The 18767-nt window shown below is 52.8% G+C and overlaps 1 long non-coding RNA gene across 1 annotated transcript; it reads left to right on the forward strand.

The window, feature by feature from the left end:
* Positions 1–14794: 14794 nt before the first annotated feature.
* Positions 14795–16554, forward strand: LOC122464310. The gene is made up of 3 exons (XR_006288250.1): positions 14795–14910; positions 15894–16017; positions 16423–16554. It is a non-coding gene; the product is annotated as an uncharacterized LOC122464310 (long non-coding RNA).
* Positions 16555–18767: the final 2213 nt, after the last annotated feature.

Consider the following 18767-nt stretch of genomic DNA (forward strand, 5'->3'; position numbering starts at 1 on the left):
GATTTAAAAAATTATAGATACTTTTCTAACACTAAGTTTTGAACCCAGCTAGGGGTGACTCTATTGTGGGCCTCATCGTGGTGAAGAAAAATGAAGAGATCACTGGACTGGATGTCAGCAGTTGCCCTGGGGCCAGTAATCAGGAGTTGACAGTAATCAGTAAGGACCAATAGAGGACAGCCCTAACCAGCCATATTTACATTTGGTGCATTGAAAGGGCTCAATTTCCAAAGCAGCTCTCTTCCTCCTGGGGTGGCAGTTGCCCCATCTCAGGACTTGGCACTCCAGCCAGGCCAGTTCCAAACTTCTCCCCTTCCAGGGTAGTCCATAAACAAAAGCCAGGGAATCAACACCCAACAACTGGTTTAGCCACGAGGGGGAAATGCCTCCCTCTCTGGGTATAATAGAAGCAGGTCCCCCCCCCCAGGGAGGGACCTTCAGGCAGTTGCTGAGGGAGAGCTCCTGCTTTCCCTCAGGACCTGCAAGGTAGAGGTCCTTCCTCTTGCCTGATCTACCCACAAGTGAGCTGTTCTGCTGCCTTTTAAATCCTCCCCCAGTCTGTGTATCCCCTGCAGGTGTGTTGGGGTGGGGCTGGCTGAGGCCATGGCAGCTCCTTAACCACTTCTTGCCCCTGTGAGGTCTGTATTCCCCATCACAAGTCCAAACAGAGGGGAAAAAAACCTTGAAGTTACAGCTTTCCATACTGTTAATGGCTAACAAATGTAGCAGGCCTGAGGGCCTATTTTTGCAAGTGGAGCTTTTTGTTATATTGGCTTCATTGATCTAATGTTGCAGATGCATGTTTTGGGTCACAAAGTATTACCCACCGAGCAGCGACAATGTGAATTTTGAATCCTTTTTTTATCCTGGTTTCTCCTTAACTCCTTGGAAGGCGACTTTAGATGATGCTTCATGCAGCAGGCATTCTTTTGCCCTGTGTGGTCCTGGCTTTTCAGTTGCCGGTTTGGGAGGAGAGTTGGGGAGAATCCACTCTGCTGCCTGCAGAAGGCTGCATTCTAATCCAAAAGTTTGTTAATTTTCCTCCTGATTTCCTTCGCCTTCCAGGAGGGGATGGTCAGACGTTTTTCATGGAGCATGAATTCTAGATGACTTTTTCAGATTTCTGGGTAGAGAGAATTTTTATAGACCACCCTCCTCCTGTCCCCAGTAGCTTAATAAACATTTGCACTCATTGATGTGCTGTTCAAACACAATTTCCCTGAATAGCTCCTCTGCATACTTTGATGGGATCCCACCATTTGCCTGGAAAATTACTAGGTTTTCCAATATTTCTAAAATATTAAGGGCTTCCCCTGCCACAAACAAAGTCAGAGCCAGTATTGGTAAATGTCCCCAAAATGTGTCTTCAGCCGACCCTGTATCAGCCAGATCCAGAGTCTTAATTCTTTTGTATTGATTTAAAATAAAATCAACAGATTGATGCACAGTCAACCTGTGGAACTCTTTCCCAGAAGATATTGTGAAAGTCAAGACTATAACAGGGTTCAAAAATAACTAGATAAATTCATGGAAGATAGCCACTGATGAACCTATTAGCCAGGATGGGCAGGGATGGTGTCCTTAGTCTCTGTATGCCAGAAGCTGGGAATGAGCGACAGGGGATGGATCACTTGATTATTACCTGTTCTGTTCATTCCGTCTGGGGCACCTGGCATTGGCCACCATCAGAAGACCAGATACTGGGCTAGATGGACTTTTGGTCTGACCCAGTATGGCCATTCTTCTGTTCTTATATAAAATCAGTGTTACTCATACACCTGCATCAGTTGGGCTTGTGCACATGTGAATCTTCCAAGGGCAGAAGTGAGATGGCGTGTACATGAGAGTTTACGGAAGAGTGATAGAGAAGCATTCCACAATGTTGCAAATCATAGCCTTGTGGACAGACAGAAAGCAAAGTGGGGGATTCTTTCTCTCCTCTCCCTCCTCCCCCATGGCAATACAATGAATCTGTTTCATTCCAGCAGTGGTCCAGAAGTAGAAGGACCATGTAGGAGCTTTTGGAGATAGGGGCAAGGAGGAGCACAGAGCACCATGCTTTCAAAAGAGCCAAGGAGGAGAGGGACACAGCCCATGAAGAGAGACTGCTCCAGGGGTTCCTGGATGAAGAGAGGAGGAACAGGGAGCAGGACTGATTGCTTAGGGAGTGAATGCTGCGTATATGGACCAGCAGGATGGTTCATCCAGCTCATGTCACAGCACCAGTGCATGTGCCAGCTGCAATCTGCAGGTGCTCAGGTCCATGTAGACAGGACAGTGGAATGGTGTTCCTGGTCCTGGTTCACAATGGGTGGAGTTTCTAGCAGGGCGAGTGAGCAAAATAACAAATAAGGTTTGTGTTCCCAACTATTGACAGTTGTGTATCTGAGAGAAAGATCCTCTTACCCCTGTCCAAAAGATGTACCCCTTGTCTCCAAGACCAGTGAGGTGGCAGAGTGCATACTGGTTTATGCCATACATGGCTCCTTTTCTGGCCAGCCTTGAACTCTCCAATTCCCTGATGAATCATCTTCTGGCACTTAATAGCTTTTATATTTTCACTGTAGCGATTATTCAGATGCTCAGCCAAATAGGCCAGGTCCCCCTTCCACGTGGTGCCTCACTTTCCCCCTCTCTGAAGTAGGCAGAATCCTGACCCACATGCAGAAAGTGTTTGATCCTCTGCTCTCATTTTCCAAGTCTATGCCCTCCTTGCCCAACCCAGCCTCTGCCCTAATCCCCAAACTTCCATGCCCATGTTAGTGCCTGTCTCACCCCCCAACCTGCAAGGGCTCATACACAGTCTCCTGCCAGCAAACAGAAGCTGCCCCTGGCTCTGGAGCTGCAATCATATGCCTGAGCCCTGAGCACTGTCCTGCACCATGTCCACCATGTGCAGGTAGATCATCAACCCCCCATCTCTGTCCCAGGTGCAGGATGGCCTCTGGTCCCTGCTACCTCAGGCAGCTGGGGCTGCTGAGATACAGGAGGGGTTGGCAGAGCATGAGAACAGCCCATGAGGTTAAGAAATGGCGGGGAGAGTCTTTTCCCTGCATGGGACATTATATTGTCTCTCTGTGTGCAGTCCTTTCTTTCCTCATCCTGTGCTTTGGTTCCTGGACTCTGCCCAGAAGCCCAGCTCCCATCCCTAGCAGCTTGGCTGTTTCATACCCTGCTGTGCACATAAACTTCCCTGTCTTTCTCTCCCAGGGCCTTGTCCGATGTGCTCAGCCTGGCCCCTTCCTGACTTGTCCCTGACCTTTAAAGGACTATCCAAACCCCTCCCAGGCCTGCTCCCCTTGGGGTCTCTCTCCTGGCTGAGCACAGCATGCTCTTATATCTCCCAACAGGCCTGGATCCTAATCACATGCTGCTTCTTGTCACGTGACCCCCACACTTATTCCCCTCACCTGGGGAGTTGCAAAACCTGAGCTAGGTGCAGTTGAGCTCCAATTCCTTTAATGGCCATCTCACCCTGGGACAGGTTGAAACTGGAGGCCTGTGGGCTAACAGTAACTGTTTGCTATGAAAGGTGCTGAAGACACAATGGCAGAGGAAATCCTTTGGACTGGATTTAAATTATTCCAGCTGAAAGTGAATGAGGGAAAATAGGTCCAGAGTTATCTGCCTAGCAGCAGAAAAATGTTAAGGTCAGAAAGGACCATTATGTCCATCTCGTCGCCCCTCCTGTATAACTCAGGCCCTAGATGTCACCGAGTGGTTCCTCCAGCAAACCCAGGACATGTGGCTGAGCCAGAGCACATCTTTTGGAATGACATCCACATGCATTAGAGCCAGCTGGCTGACAGAAAATCTTTCTTCTGCATGATGTGAAGTTAAAGGAACATGGAGAAGAAGAAAACGTCTACTTGGGCAGTGACTGAAGTTGGAGCAGAGAGGCCAGGATAACCAGGGCTAGTACCCAGGACTGGCTATCAGCAGACCTGCCGTTTTCTATTCCTGGCTTTGTGACCATGAGCAAATCTCTTTGACGCTGTGTGCCTCAGTTTCTCCAACTATAAAATAGAGTTAATCAAGGTTTCATTTATTCTCCCCATTTTACAGGATGGGAGGCTGAGAGACAGTTGGGGTGTGTCTACACTATCGGTCTATAGTGTATTTGTAAGCCGCTGATCTCCACGTGTTGTTCAGAGCATATGGAGAACACTACTCCTAAGCGTGTTTGTTCTGTGGAACAGTGGGGCTGGTTGGCCTTCTCTCACTGTGCAGTGGGGAGCAGGTACTGGGCACTCGGGATCTGAAGAAGCTCTCAAGGACTAATTCTTCAAAAATAATTGTTATCCATGAACTGGAAGCCAATACAAAATCACTGCTGATAACATTGGTAGGTCACAAAATACTGGCAGAGTGGTAATTAATGATGAGGACAGGGCAGTGATCCAGAGTGATCCAGAACTCTTGGTAAGATGGACCCATTCAAACAAAACAAGTTTGAAGAGAGCCAAAGGCAAGGTTCTATACCTAGCAACAAAGCATGCTGGCCACGCTTACAGACTCTGAAGGGGATTTAGAGACCATAGTGGGCAAGCCATTCAACATGAGCTCCCAGTGTGATGCTTTGGTGAACAGGGCTGAAGCCATCATTAGACGTATGAGCAGGGCTGTGAGCAGGATAGGGAGGTGACACAGCAGCAAGGAGACTGATATTGGAATCCTGCATCCAGTTTTGGTGTCCTCCTTTGAAAAAGATGTTGAAAAATTGGAGCTGGGGCAGCAAAGAGCCACAAAACATTTTGAGGGCTGGAGAAAACATGCCTTCTAGTGAGCTATGGAAAGAGCTCCACCTGTTTAGCTTAGAAAAAAAGATTGGGAGGTGACTTCATTGAAGTGCCTACATGGAAGGAAAATATTTGGTAGTAAAGGGCTCTTTAATCTAGCAGAGAAAGACCTAACAAGACCCAGTGACTAGAAATTGAAAAGAGACCAATTCATATTCGAAATAAGGCACAAATATTCAACAGTGAGGATGATTCACCAAAGGAACAAACCACCAAGGGAAGTGGTGGGGATTCTTCATCTCCTGATATCATCTAAGGAAGACGAATGCCTTTCTGGATCGGATCTGGTAAAAAACTAGCTCCTGTGCTAGACGGGGCCTGTGATATGCAGGGGGTCAGATTAGATGCTCTAATGGTCTCTGATGGCCATAGAGTCTGCTAATTTATGAAAAACTGAGTGTAGCATGGGGAGCAGCCTCAGCTTTTTTACTGTGTAGCCAACTTGCTTCCCAGAACGAACACTCATTGAGTGGGGTGATCCACAGGGGGTAGCTCAAACATCCAGTATGGCTGGCCAGGGGCAGGACATTAGCCCTGAAGGGAAGGGGTGGGTGTGGCAGTGATATCACAAGGGACTTTGGCAGGACCCCAGCCTATTCGTCAAAGGTGGTGGGGAGGTGGTGACCTCACAGAGAGATGCTGACATCAGTCAGGCAAGACAGGGGCACAGGACGGGGGCAACCTCAGAGACCCCTGTGGCTTTGCCTCAGCAAGTCCCCTTTTTGAGGTCTCCCCTTGAGGACTGAGAAAGAACTCTGGTTCACGTACATGAACAGTAGGAGGGCCCTCTTTGGAGTTTTCTCCTTTCCTTTTTCTGATTCTGCTAGAAAACAGACGTCTCTGTTTAGAAGGTAAGAGCTTTTGAGAGGTTTGGAACCTGTTGGATGTCATCCACCTGATGCCAGCTGAATTCTAGGCATGGAAAACACTAGCTTAAGGTGGCAGAATTTTATTCCCCAAGTAGGACTTTCTCCCTTAGAATCACTGGGGACTTTGGGGTTTCTCCTTTTTGGTTTCCCTTTTTCTCCATTCCTCCATCCTTCCTCTTCTTCTCTTGCATCCTTTGTCCTTTTTCCCTGTTCCCTTCCCACCACCAGGAGCGGGGTGTGTGTGTGTTTGGAGTGGGGGGGGGAGGGGAGTTGCTCTCCAACCTCTCATTGTGGGAGGCCCTCACAAAGAGGTGGGGCTGGAGTAGAGCTCTGAGAGCGATCCCCTCTGGTGGTGACCTGGGCCATCTTTGGGCCATCTGGCGAGAACTCTGAACCTCCTGCCTCTCAGAGTCTCAGCACTGATTGGGTAAGCACGGGATTATTGAGAGGGAGGAGACTCAGGTCCTTTTGTTCTCTATTAAGACCAAGCAAACAAGTCCTAACAGATCATGTATTTGATTACTCTTGCTGCTTCTCTCCATTCGTTGTCTGTGAACGGGTTCATGATTCTATCTCTCATGGTCTAATTCTTCCAAAATACTTACTGAATAATAAGGTTTTAATAAAGTCATATGCAAACCCATACTTCTAGGAACAAAAGAGTCAGGCCGCACTGTCAGGGACTGTCCCCTGGAAAGCAGTGACTCTGAAAAGGATTTAGGGGCCTTAGTGGACAAGCCGCTCAACACGATCTGTCAATGTGAAGCTGTGGTAAAAAAGGTTAAAGCCATCCTTGGATGGATAGAGTAGTGAGTATGGAAAAAGAGGTGATCCAGTGAGACTTATGTTGGAATATTGAAGCCAGTTCTTGTGTCCACATTTTGAAAATTATGTTAAACTGGAGAGGATGCAGAAAAGATTCATATTTGAGTGATGGAGACAATGGCTTATAGTGAGACATTGAAAAAGCTCAATCTGTTTAGTTTATACAAATGAAGATTGAGAGGTGAGTTGCTTGACTCCCTGGAGAGAAAATGCTGTGTATGAAAGGGCTCTTTTGTCTAGCAGAGAAAGGCATAACAAGACCCTGTGGCTGGAAGCAGAAATCAGAAAAATTCTCATTAGAATAAGACCCAGATTTGTAAGAGGGTGATTTATCATTGAAACAAACCACCAAGAGAATGGATGCATTCTCCATCTCTTGGTGTCTTCTAATTAAGAAAAGATGCCCTTCTGGAAGATGCTTTCATCAAAAAAAACCCCCAAACCCAGCTCTTCTGACATACAAGAGGCCTAGGATAAGCAGGGGGGTAGATTAGATGCTCTAATCGTCCCTTCTGGCCATACAGTCTACTAATTTATGAAAACCTGAGTGTCTCATGGAGAGCAGCCTCTGATGTTTTACTGTGTAGCCTGCTTGATCCCCAGAATGAAGAGTCATTGAGTGGGGTGATCCAGGGGAATCAGCTCAAACATCCAAAGGGGCTGGCCAGGGAAGGACATCAGCGCTGCAGGGAAAGGATGGATTTGGCAGTGACATCACAAGAGCCTTTGGCAGAGCCTCAGGGTATTGGCAAAGGTGGTGGGGAGGTGATGACCTCACATGAGACCCTGACATCAGCCAGGCAGGACAGGGATGCAGGGCAGGGGAAACCTCGGACACCCTGTGGCTTTTCTGTAGCAAGTCTTCTTCTCAAGGCCTCTCCTTGAGGACTGAGAGAGAATTCAATTACACATACATGAGTGCGAGGAGGACCCTCTTTGGAGATTTCTCCTTTTCTTTTACTGATTTAGCTAGAAAACAGATGCCTCTGTTTAGAAGGTAAGGGCCTCCGAGAGGTTTGGAACCTGTTGGGTGTGATCAACCTGGTGCCGGCTGAATTCTAGGCACGGAGAACGCTAACTAGATTGAGGTGGCAGAATTGTATTCCCCTTCTGTGGTGACCTGTGCCATTCTTTGGGCTATTTAATGAGACCCCTCAGCCTCCCATCAAAGTCTCAACACTAGTTAGCTGAGCAGGGGGATACTGGCAGGGAGAAGACTCAGGTCCTTGTTGTTCTCTTTTAAGACCAAGCAAATAAGTCATAACCAATTATATGTTTGACAAATTTTGATGCTTCTCTCCATTAATTCTCTGAGCAGTACATGATTCTCCTAACATTCTAGTTCTTCTAAATTACTTGCCGAAGAATTACTATGAATAATTGTTGGTTTACAGCTCATTTCAGAGCACTTTATTTCTGATCATTCAATGTATGAAATTCAAGATGTGATGGTTAGTTTGAAAGGCAGGACTCCTGGGTCCTATTCCCAACTCTGCCACTGACTGGCTGTGTAACACTTCTCCTTTCTCAGCCTTAGTTTCTCCCTCTGTCAAGTAAGGATAACAATCCGCTCCTACCCACTTCATGGTGGGTGGAGGATGGGGCTGCATTGGAGAGTGTCATTAGGAGCAGTGCAGAATATGAGGTGTTCGATCATGTTTAGTTACACCAGATTATGACATAATATAATAGCTGGAAGGTTCTATTTTATTATTTGAAATTCTTAAGAGCAGCAACTACTTAGCTCAGACTGAAGCATCTCACCTAATTTTCTAGATCACAGTGTCTCCTCTTTGTGTGCAACAAGACAATTTAACACACTGTGGCAAACAGGAGATGCTTTTGTTTTGCAACAAAATATTTTTGCAAAGAATTTTCATCCAACTTCTTATGATTTCAAGAAACAAACTGGTTTAGTCCGAACTGGGGATTTCCTGAGAGAAAATGGTTTCCATGAGAATGTTCTCACCATCTGGATTCCTGGGCCGTATCCCTGCCTCTGGGGGGTTTCTTGTCTGTTAGTTGGAACAGGAGACAGGACTGGTGTCTGGCTTTGCCACCACCTGGCTGTGTGGGACCTTGGGTAGGTCGCTTCCCTTCTCTGTAGCTCAGGATCCCCATCTGTCCCATGGGAATAGGGACAGTTCTCTAACTCTCGGCAGCAGTGAGCCTGGGTGAGATAAGGGGCATTAAAGCTCTCTGTGAAGGAGAAAGGGGTGTTTCCAGGTATTGAGTGCCAAGGAATTCTAAACTCTGCTAAAATGGCTGGTCTACAGAAACAAGAAATAGTTGGGGCCAAATTATAATCATTGTCTCTTTTAGCACCCATTCAGGAATTTGACTCCCACTGAGCCATAGAGAGGTGGAGCAATTTGCCCAAAGTCCCACAGGTCAATAGGAAAACCAGCAATGGAACCCAGGAATCCTGACTCCCAAACCCGTGGTCCTGTCACTACAGCAGAGCACACTCCCTCTCAAAGGCAGGGGGACTGGAGATGAGGGCCTGATTGTAATGGCCAGCTGTGGGAGGGAGTGTGCAGCAGTGGTTTGTGAAGGCACCTGGAAATAAGGACAGCTGGGTCCCATCCATGGCTCTGACACTTGATGTGACACTGAGCCAGTAGCTTCCCCTCCCCAGGCCTGTTTCTCATCAGTAGGGTTGGGGTATGTAAAGTGCCAGGATGTCAAGAGCCAGGAGGCGCTGTCACCCCCGCACTAGGGAAGTGTCCTGCACCCCCTGCTGCTGGCTGAGTTTCTCCGTCCCTTGGCAATAAGACAGACTCTTGTTTTTCATAGCCAGTCGATCGCCCAGTGTCATCAACCTGCCTGCTGACTGGGCAGGGTAACTCCTCAGGTCACCACCCTCTCCAACCTGCCTTGGGCTTGGAAAGTGAGGAGGAGGGTGAGGGACAGTTGGCGACCCTGAACATCCACCATCCATCGCTCCATCATCTAGCGTAAGTGAGTGGCGTTAGGGTTCCTCTGTGGCGTCCCCTGTCTGTCTGGGGAGAGGCAGAAAGAGGGGGAGAGAATCCCTCCCATAGGAGATTGGATTTGGAAACGACGCCCAGGAGCCCCTCGCTCTCAGACCGGGGAGGGGCTTCTCCAGAGCCGTCTCTCTAGTGTGTTTGGAAAGGTCCCGGCAATGGGACTCCCAGCCCTTCACTTGTGGGACACTGTTCCCCAGGCTGAGAGTCTCTGTGCTGGGCCAGACCCTGTGAGCTGCTGAGCATGGAAATCAATGGGAAACGAGGGGGCCCTGGGCTTGCTGTGCCTAGGGACTTTGACATGGAGAATGCTTTCCCAGGAGAAGTCCAGACTCCTGGGTTCTGTTTCTTCTCTAGCCCGGGGGTGGGGAGTGTGCCTGGGGTGGCAGGAGACAGCTGTTTGACCAAAGTGACAGATGGTCTTTGTGACTGACCCCAGTGCTCAAAAAGGAGGAGACTCCCCGGGTATTGCAGCACCAGGGAGGACGAGGGGCAATGATGGGAACAGACCGTACAATGAACTCCTGCCAGTGTGTGTAGCTTGCACTCCCTGCACGCCTGTGGGGGGAGGAGGAGCTGCTCTGGCTGGGGCAGGAATGGGGAGGGACTAAAAAGGCTGGTTAGTGAGAGGCTGCCTTGACCCCAAACTCACGCCTGCTCCCTGCTCGGTTCCAGGATGGCCAGACTCCTGAGGATGTTCAGGAAGAAGGCTCTGCAGGTGGCCCCAGAGCCTGAGGGAAGCAGCTGCCATCTTCCCAAGGAGCAGAGCGGCCTCTCCGTCCCCGCTGGTGAGGAAGGAGCTCCCAGCCGGGCCAGGAGGTGGAAGTGCCCAGCCTTATGGCGGCGGAAACCCGCTCCTGGCGCAGGCGCCGAGGTGGGAGAGGCACTGGCCAGGCTGAAATGGAGCCAGCCCAGGGTGCGGCTGGGCAGGCAGGACCCAACCCAGGAGGGGAGCCGGGCAGGGTGGCTCTGGGGCTTGTTGTGTGGGCAGCACCAGCCCCAGGAGCCCAGCCCTCATTCCCAGCAGGAGGCATCGCCCTGCCCGGTCACTGGGGACCTTTCAGCCTCCCCAGGGCAGGAGGTGGAGGATCCCTTTCCCAGCACCAGCAGCTTGGCCCACTTCCCATTGGACAGCAGCAGCGCCTGGGACTCGGGCAGCAGCAAGGCCGATGGGTGCCGCTGCTTTGTTCCAGGTGAGGAGCCAGGCTGGGCTCAGGGAGGGGTGAGGAGGGGGCTGTGAACACCTTGGGCCCAGGCCTCGATCAGTGCTATGGGGGTGGGTCCCCAAGCCCAGGTGTTTGGCCTGAGCCACGTGAACTCCACTGACACTAGATGCTGCCACTTTGGTCCTTGGTGCTCACAGGGAGTCCAGGACAGTGTGTGTGTGTGTGGGGGGGTCTCTTTGCTATGGGCTCCTGAAGGAGTTGGGGGCTGAAGGCATCACTGAGACGGGGGAGTGTGGGGCCCGATCTGCCCTAGATCCCAGAGGTGGGAAGGGGGGCACATTGCCCCACCATGCCCCTGTCCTTCCCCCGAGTGGCAGCAGGAGTCACCCTGTCCCCTTCTCTCCCTGGTGCAGGGACCCCCAGGGACTCCGAGGAGGAGGAGGAATGGGTAGACGTGGCCACAGAGGAGGCTGCTCTCGAAAACATCCGAGCAGCTCCAGGGCCGAGAAAAGGTATAAACGCTCCCTATCTGGGCTGGAACTGAGATTGTCCTGTCCCTTCCCAGCATCCCCACCCCCTGCAGAGGGTCTTGTCTCTCATGATCCACCACCCCTAACGAGGACCTTTCTCCTCCATAATCTGGGAGCCCCAAGATGGGCGTGTTTGTCACACACCAGCCGGGGTCTCCTCCCCCCACAGGCACTGTCTCAGTTCCTGACCCTGCTTGTGTAGGAGTTGTGGGTGATTTGGACAATGGGCGGGTCCCCACTATCCCCCATTCAGACCTGAGTCCTGCAGCTGGTGTGGGTGGGGCAGGGAAGTCCCTGGCTAACTGGCTCTCTCTCCCCTAACCCCATTACTGGTGGGTGCAGGATGAGGCCCAGCAGCTCATGTTCCTGTACGCCATCCACCCTGTGTGTCTCGCTACACAGCAGAGAGGGCAGGACACATTGGAGCCGCAGTGCTGCAAGGCGGCTGTGGTGGAGAGGATTGTGGTGAGCGAGACACGGTGGCTGGCAGCTGGAGGGAGGACAGAGACATGGGAGGGGCAGCGGTCTCCCCAGGCCAATGAATGGGGCATGGCTGGTGCTGGAGGGGCAGCTGAGGACAGGGATTGCTGGGGCTGAAGATTGGGGAGAAGAGACAGGAGAAATTCTGAGATTGGTCACTAGTGGGCAGGAATGGGCGGAGCGGGAGACAGGTGGGGGGATCCTGCTGGCTGTGTGGGGGGCTGGCTGTGTAATCTCCTCACTGGGAAGTATCACACGCTCCTTTGTCTCCTTTGGGTCTCACAGGAGCTCATTGAGGAGCTGTCTGATAACTCTCCATCCGGCGCCGTCCTCGCTAATTCCCTGATTGCTGTGGGCAACGTCGGGTACCGAGACCATCTTGCCCGGTTCCCCTAACCCCGGTGCTGCTCAGGCCCAGGGCTGGGAGTCACTGCCCCTCCCACTCCCAGGTCACCTCCCAAGGGTGGCTCCTCCAGCAGAGGTGATGGGAAGGTTCCCTCTCTCTTGCTGCGCTGTGCAATGTTACTGGAGTGAAAAGTAATGGCTTTGGGGAGAGGTTCACTCCCAGGATCAGATATAGGAGGGGCAGCAGGGTCCAGGGAACAGGCGCTATTCCTGCCCTGCCACTGTCTGTTTGGGAAACCTTGGCCTTATCATTCCCTGGCTCGGTCGCCTCAGTTTCTATTCTCGCCACCCTCTGCCTATTTCCCTGCAGTTTCACCTCCGTGTTGGTACCAGTCCCACCCCTGCATCCGCACTGCACAGTCTAATACCGGCTCCTCTCTCTTGTCAGCACCATGAAACCTGCCCTGGAACCAGAGCTAGAGACCCACCTCCTGCGAGCTGCCCTGCATACAGTCTTCACCCTGGGCACGGAGAAGGACACCACCCAAGTCCAGGTAGATCATGCTAAAAATCATGGATTGAAGAGCCAGCTGTCATCCTGCCACAAATCTTTGCTAATTGCCTGCAGTGGGATGTGAATGAGAGAGGCCAGGATATGCATTTGGGGGTCTCACCAGTGCTTCCCAGAGACCCCTCTTCCCATCCTGTGGCAGGTGTAGCCCCAGTTTCCCTAACTCTGACCCATGGCTCTCCCTTGCTTTGCAGGATCTCCATATCGTCTTGCCAGACCTCCTGGATGCCACGCTGGGGAACCTGCTGGCAGAGTCCCCAGACACAGCCAGGCTCCACTACATCTTGGAGGTGAGCCCCATGAGAGGGATGGGGGCAATTTTACCTTAACTCTTAGATCCATTTTCCAGTCTGTCCTCCTAGCTGGGCCCCCAGTGGGCCATCCTTGGTCAGGGCAGTCAGTGCAATGCAATGTCAGGTCCTTCCTCCTTGAAGGACAGAGGAAGGAGCTGGGACTTCAAGCCAGAGCTCTGCCTGGTTCTGCTGAGCACGAACCACAGGGCTCCTGGCTGGCCTGGGGAATGAGAGTCTGAACCCCCTAACCCTGTGAGCTACATGAGATGGCCCTCAGAGAAGAGTCACAGGTTCGTTCCTAGAGAAACAGGAGGACCCCAGAGAATCAGCCCTTCTCTCCAACGAGCCCTGAGATTCCTGCGGGGATTGTGTTCACACTCAGTCCCTTCACCCAATCAAGGACTTGATAGCCAGGGAAGGGTGAGGGTCTGTCTCCATCCTGGTGAGCTGTTCAGGAATCAGGAGTTCAGAGAGGATGCGACCAGCCCTGACACTGAGAGTTGTCCCAATCTAGAGAGAGAATGCAAGTTGTGACCTGCAGAATACAAGCATCATCCTGGGGCAACAATCCCCTTCTAAAGTTCTGCGATCAATGAATCAGATATTCCACCTCGCACACAATGCCCCAGCCCCCTGGGGATGGGGAGGGGCTCATTAGCACAACACATGCCCCTGCCCATTCATCCTGAGCTGCCTCCTTTCCCCACAGCACATTAACTACTGGATTGCGTCCAGGGTGCTGCAAGAGAGAGCCAGGGCCATTAGGAGCAGCACGGCCCTGCTCAGAGCCACCATCACCCTCCCTGAGTTTGACGTAAGTGGCCTCTGACCCCAGCTTCCTGACTCCAGGCGTGGGTGGGCTGGCTCCAAGGGGCTGTAGGATCTGCTGCTGCAGGGGCTATGGGTTAGGAGTGTTCCTCTTGGGGAGACAGAGTCAGAGCAGGGAATGAGCTTGGCTTGAGTCAAATTCTTCTTGTCCTGGTTAAGTGGTGACTCTGGGCTTTGAAGGGGACCATGCTCCAGGTTCATGCCTTCCTGTCATCCTGGAGCAGCAAATCCTCATGAAGGGCCCTGCTCACATCCCTGTGCTCTAGGCTCCCTTGCGGCAGAGAAAATTAAGGGTCTAGCTCTAGCTCCTATCCTCTAGCATCTCCTGCTGAGGGGCTATGGGGAAGGAGAGTCCTGGCCCGGGGGGACTGGGAGCTGACAGGAAAATGCTGATGGAGTCCCCTCTCCCTCTCCCTTCCATTAGAGCTCAGCAGAATTCCCCAGGATGGGTCACCATGTGGCACAGCTGGCTGTGTTCATCGGTGACCCAGCCAAGGACATCAGCCGGCAGGCCAGGGAGGGGGTTTATCAGCTCTACCAGCTGCTCCTGCATCAGAGGGGTAAGGAACCCAGCTGGGAAATGGCACCCGATAGAAGAGTGAGACTGGGACCCCAGCCAGTTTCTCTCAGACTGACCCTGGCTGGAGGATGAGTCTCTCTCTATCTCTTTCTGTGTTCTGCACTTGCAATTCTGTTGGGCCAGGCATGCAGCGAGGACTCTGCCCACTGTGCAGCCACCAATGGGATTGGAAGGACACAAGCACTGCAACCAGAATGACAAGTGTGTGTGTGTCTCTCTTTCCCAAGGCTGACCATCCATGAGGCCAAAGACTTGTGGTGCTGGGACTGGCACCGGGACAGCAGGCTCCTGGGCTACAGGAACACAGCCAGGGTGGGGGAGGTAAGGACACTCTGCCAGGGCAAGAGACCGCTCAGGGAGTGGGGTGGCTGGGTCCCCTGCAGTGGCTGCCTCCTGGGGCCACTAGACGGAGATACTGTTTGAGCTCCAGGATTTGGAGCCTGGTTCTGGGCAATGTGCTAATGCCTCACGTCCTGTTGGTTTGAGGTCTTTGGAAAGTTCTTCTCAGAGGGGCAGAAGATCCTTCCTCCAGACGGCAGTGCTGGCCATCCATGACCCCCTGCTGCGTGTCTGCCAGGCTGGGCTGCTCCTCACCTACTCCCTCCTGGGGGAAGCCCAGCAGCTGGTGGGGGACAAGGTAAGCAGCTGCATTAGACTCAGGAGATTGGGGTGGGGCCCAGGCCTCATTCCCATCCTATGGCCATTGGCTGGCCTGGCAGCAAGGAGCCTGGTGTGGAATGAGAGTCAGAGCAGGTGCTACTGGGAAGGGATTTGAATTCCCCTCCATGAGCAGGAGGGAGCCAACTTGTCCCTGGAGCAGGTCCAACCCAGCTCTTTAGCAAGGCTAATTAATGACAAGTCCTCATCATGGACTTATGTTATTAGGACACGGTGCTATTGCCCTTGGGAAGGGCAGCAGAGTCCCCTAAGTGCCCTCTGCAAGCCTCTCCTGTCCCACAGGGCCGCACCCAGTTCCCAGTGGCCTAGTGTCCATGTCACCCGAGCCACCACCCAGAGTTGCTCCCATCACTGGCAGCCTGGGAGGCCAAGGACTGACGGGTGATGGCAACTGACCATCCAGGGCTGAGGTACATGGGCGGGGGAAGCTTGCCCTGCTGCTGGCAGGGCTGGACCCACTCTGGAGAGAATGGGAGGATTCAGTGAGCAGGGGCTGTTGATCTGTCCCATTCACCAGGGCTGCCATCCTGTGGTTTCAGCATTAGTGGCTGGGATGACTTGGGGAAAGGTCTCAACCGCCCCACATCCCACTTCACTGCTGCCAGAATCCCTCCTGCCGCCCCCCACTAGAGCCCCCTCCCTGCCCAACCTGGGTGGGGGTGGAGGAGGGAGTTCTGAGAACTTGAGCTGTGGGTTGGAGGTGGAACAGCTGTCAGGGGCACTGAGGGGGAGGTGGCAGGAGCTCACCCTACAAGGAGGGGGGTTGGCACCAGAGATCACTAGAAAGGACAACAAGACTCCATTCTGGGAGTCAGGAGGGTGAATCCATCCCTCAGAGGTGGGCAGGTGCTGGGTGGAAATGCTGCTGGTTCCAGGTGCCCTTAATTCCTCCTGATTCCTTGGGGGCATCTAAGTCTCTCACAGGTTCTCCTTCCCTTGCAGCAGGAGGACGTCACGGCCAATGTGATGCGCCAGCTCCGCATCATCCGTCACTTGTGCCAGGTGCCTGAGGCACTGCCGGGGCTGTGCCTCTGAGGCCACCAGCAACTCCCGCTCCCTGCTGCAGGTACTGCTCTGGCTCACTGTACATGGGGAGCTGGTGGAAGGGGAAATGGAGCCCCCTGGCACTCACAGAAACTCTCTCCCCTCTCTGTGGAGCAGGGTCCTTCCCTCTGCCCCCCAAATTCCTTCATCTGGGGCAGGAGCTCTTTCCCTCACACCCATTGCCCTCCCCCCTTTCATGGTCTACCCCCATCCCATTCCCCGTGCCCTCAGGCAGAGCTCTCACTGCCCCATATGGTGCAGAAGAGCCGTTGTCAGGGCCACAGCCCCTGCCTCACTGAAGCTTGGAAAGCTCCACTTTTGAGAAGCTGGGCGTGGGACAGAGACTCAGGGCTAGCTTCACCTCCTGCCCTTTATTCTCCCCTTGGGTGTGAAATGAATAGGAGCCTCCTTCCCAGCTGTCTTCCAGCCCCTGGGATCTGGTCCAGCCTCCCAGACAGGCACATCCTGCAGCTGAGCCACCTCAGGGAGCAGTGGGGACAGGTCACCTCGTCCCATCAAAGCAAGCCATGCTGGCTCTCAAAGAAGCTGAGATGGAAGACCACACCCTCTTCCTGGAGGTAAGAGCCATTTACTCCTTGGGGTGTGTGAGTCTCTTGGGGGAGAAATGGGATCCCCGATGCATAGCCTGGCTGGGAGCTTCCCCTGTCCCTGGCTCCCAGCTCTGGGACAGAGACATCTCCATCATTATACCACCTTGGTTTTGTTCCTAGGAAGGGGCTCCCCAGAGACGTCCTCGAACCTGGACTCCTGAGAGCATTTCCGGCAGGGTGCTCCAGCCCCTCGGGCATGAAGAGAGCATCAGGTAATCTCGTCCACATGGCATCTCCGGTCTCCAGCTCCACTTCCCGCAGCAGGGCAAACGAACCCATCAGCTCCCAAAAAGAAAAGGAGTACCTGTGGCACCTTAGAGACTAACAAACTTATTTGAGCATAAGCTTTCGTGAGCTACAGCTCACTTCATCGGCTCCCAGAATCCCAACTCTTTCACCTCTTTCTGCTCAGTGGTGGGGTTTCTCCAGCCCCCTCACCACACCTGTCAGCCTCTGAATGATGAAGGGCCTGAATGTCAGAGTCACCAGAACAAGCAAACTCCACTTCCAGGCAGTGGGGCCTGTGTGTACTCAGTCCCTCTGCAAACCAGGTCTGAAATGGGGAGCAAGGACCCCAGCCCAGTAGCAGCAGGTGCTGTCCCTTGGGGCTTAGCCAAGCTGATTACAGAATGAGCCCTAAGTGTGAGGCACCATGTACCTCCCCCTAAAGAGCCAGACTTCAGTGGTGATCCAACCCAGCTGGGGTATCAACAGGAATGAGAATGAGGTAGGAAGTTCAGAGCAGCAAGGAAATCCTAAAGGGGAACTTGAGAAGAGAGGTAGGACGTGCCCAGGGAAAACTGCAGCAAAGAGAAAGGAGCAGACCTAGCTGTTGGGTACAAGGACCTGGGCTGTTACCAACGTCAGGTTGGGACTGGGTTTCCCTACTGGCTCCAAAGAAGGGGGTGTACACACACCCAAAGAGGGTTACCAAGCCCAGGAGGGGTCTGCTGGCTGAGCAAGAGCCCTAGTGATGGCAGAAGGACTTTTCTGTGGAAAGACCTCTTTGGACTTTTAATGTGAGACAAGCTGGGCCCCAGAAGGGTGGACTGAAGGTGGTGACCTGGCCGGAGGGCCGAGTTACCAGGCAGAGAACCTGCCGTGGCGCTGGAGCGACCATGGATGGGGGATGCTAGCCCAGCGAGAGGGCTGTGATGCCATGCCTGGCCGCCAGGGGGACACGTAATGATGAGTAGATTCGTTTATGATTGGCATAGTCAGGAGGACTGAACTCCCCCTGTGATCCGTGAGGGCTGATGGAAGTCTTGGTTGCTGAAGGAAGGTCTGCTCTCCCAAGCGGGTGTAACAAGGGACCGAGCTGGTCACTGGATTTCCCACTTCAGTTCCAGGGACTGGTTAAGCAGGTCTAGGGGTTTCTCCAGCAGCTCCTAGAAAACCAACAGAAGCAGAAGGAAGCGCAGGCGGAGCTACAGACGCGGCAGCAGCAATACCCCTGTCAGAGATCCTGCAAAGGGAAATCAACCCAGGGTCTGCCTTGCCCACAGTCAAAAAGAGCAGACACGGAGAGCATGCCTGGGCTGTGCTGAGAAGGTTAGCCCAGGAGAGCAGGGCATGAGAAAGTGTACCAGCATGGCCTAATGCCAAGATTGGGACAAGAGTTCTTTGTTTTGGGTGCAGAGAAGCTGGCCATATCAAAAGACACGGCCTGCTTAGGAACTTGCAGAGTGGCAAAAAGAGGGGCCAGGGCCCCAAGAAGTTAGAAAGAAAGGAGGTGTCCTCTAACGGAAACCCACAGGCGGCAGGCAACATGGAGGTGGCAGTGATGGCCATGGACCTTGCAGACCCTCCACCAACACACCGTATCGGGTGCTGCAGGGACATGAAGGACAAAATTCTTGGCACAGAGATGAAGCAGACTGAAGTAGGGACAAACACAAGGGTGGAGCAGTCCATGGTGGGTTCTCAGACCCTGACAGAAAAGGTTTTAGGGGGATGCAGCAGCGGCAGTAGCAAAAAGGCTACAGAAGAAGCTAAAGGCTTCAGAACAGGCTGTGCAGGCAGCTGTTAATGAGAATGAGTGGCTGCAGGAAGAGCGTTGGGATACTGCAGAAGAGAAGGATTGCCTCTTCATTCTGGTCAGTGAGCTGGCAGGGGAGCTGGAGACACTGTGTGTGCAGGCTGTACAAGCGCGCAGCCGGTG

The sequence above is a fragment of the Chelonia mydas genome, chromosome 2 (genome assembly GCF_015237465.2).
Source record: "Chelonia mydas isolate rCheMyd1 chromosome 2, rCheMyd1.pri.v2, whole genome shotgun sequence".
NCBI lineage: Eukaryota > Metazoa > Chordata > Testudines > Cheloniidae > Chelonia > Chelonia mydas.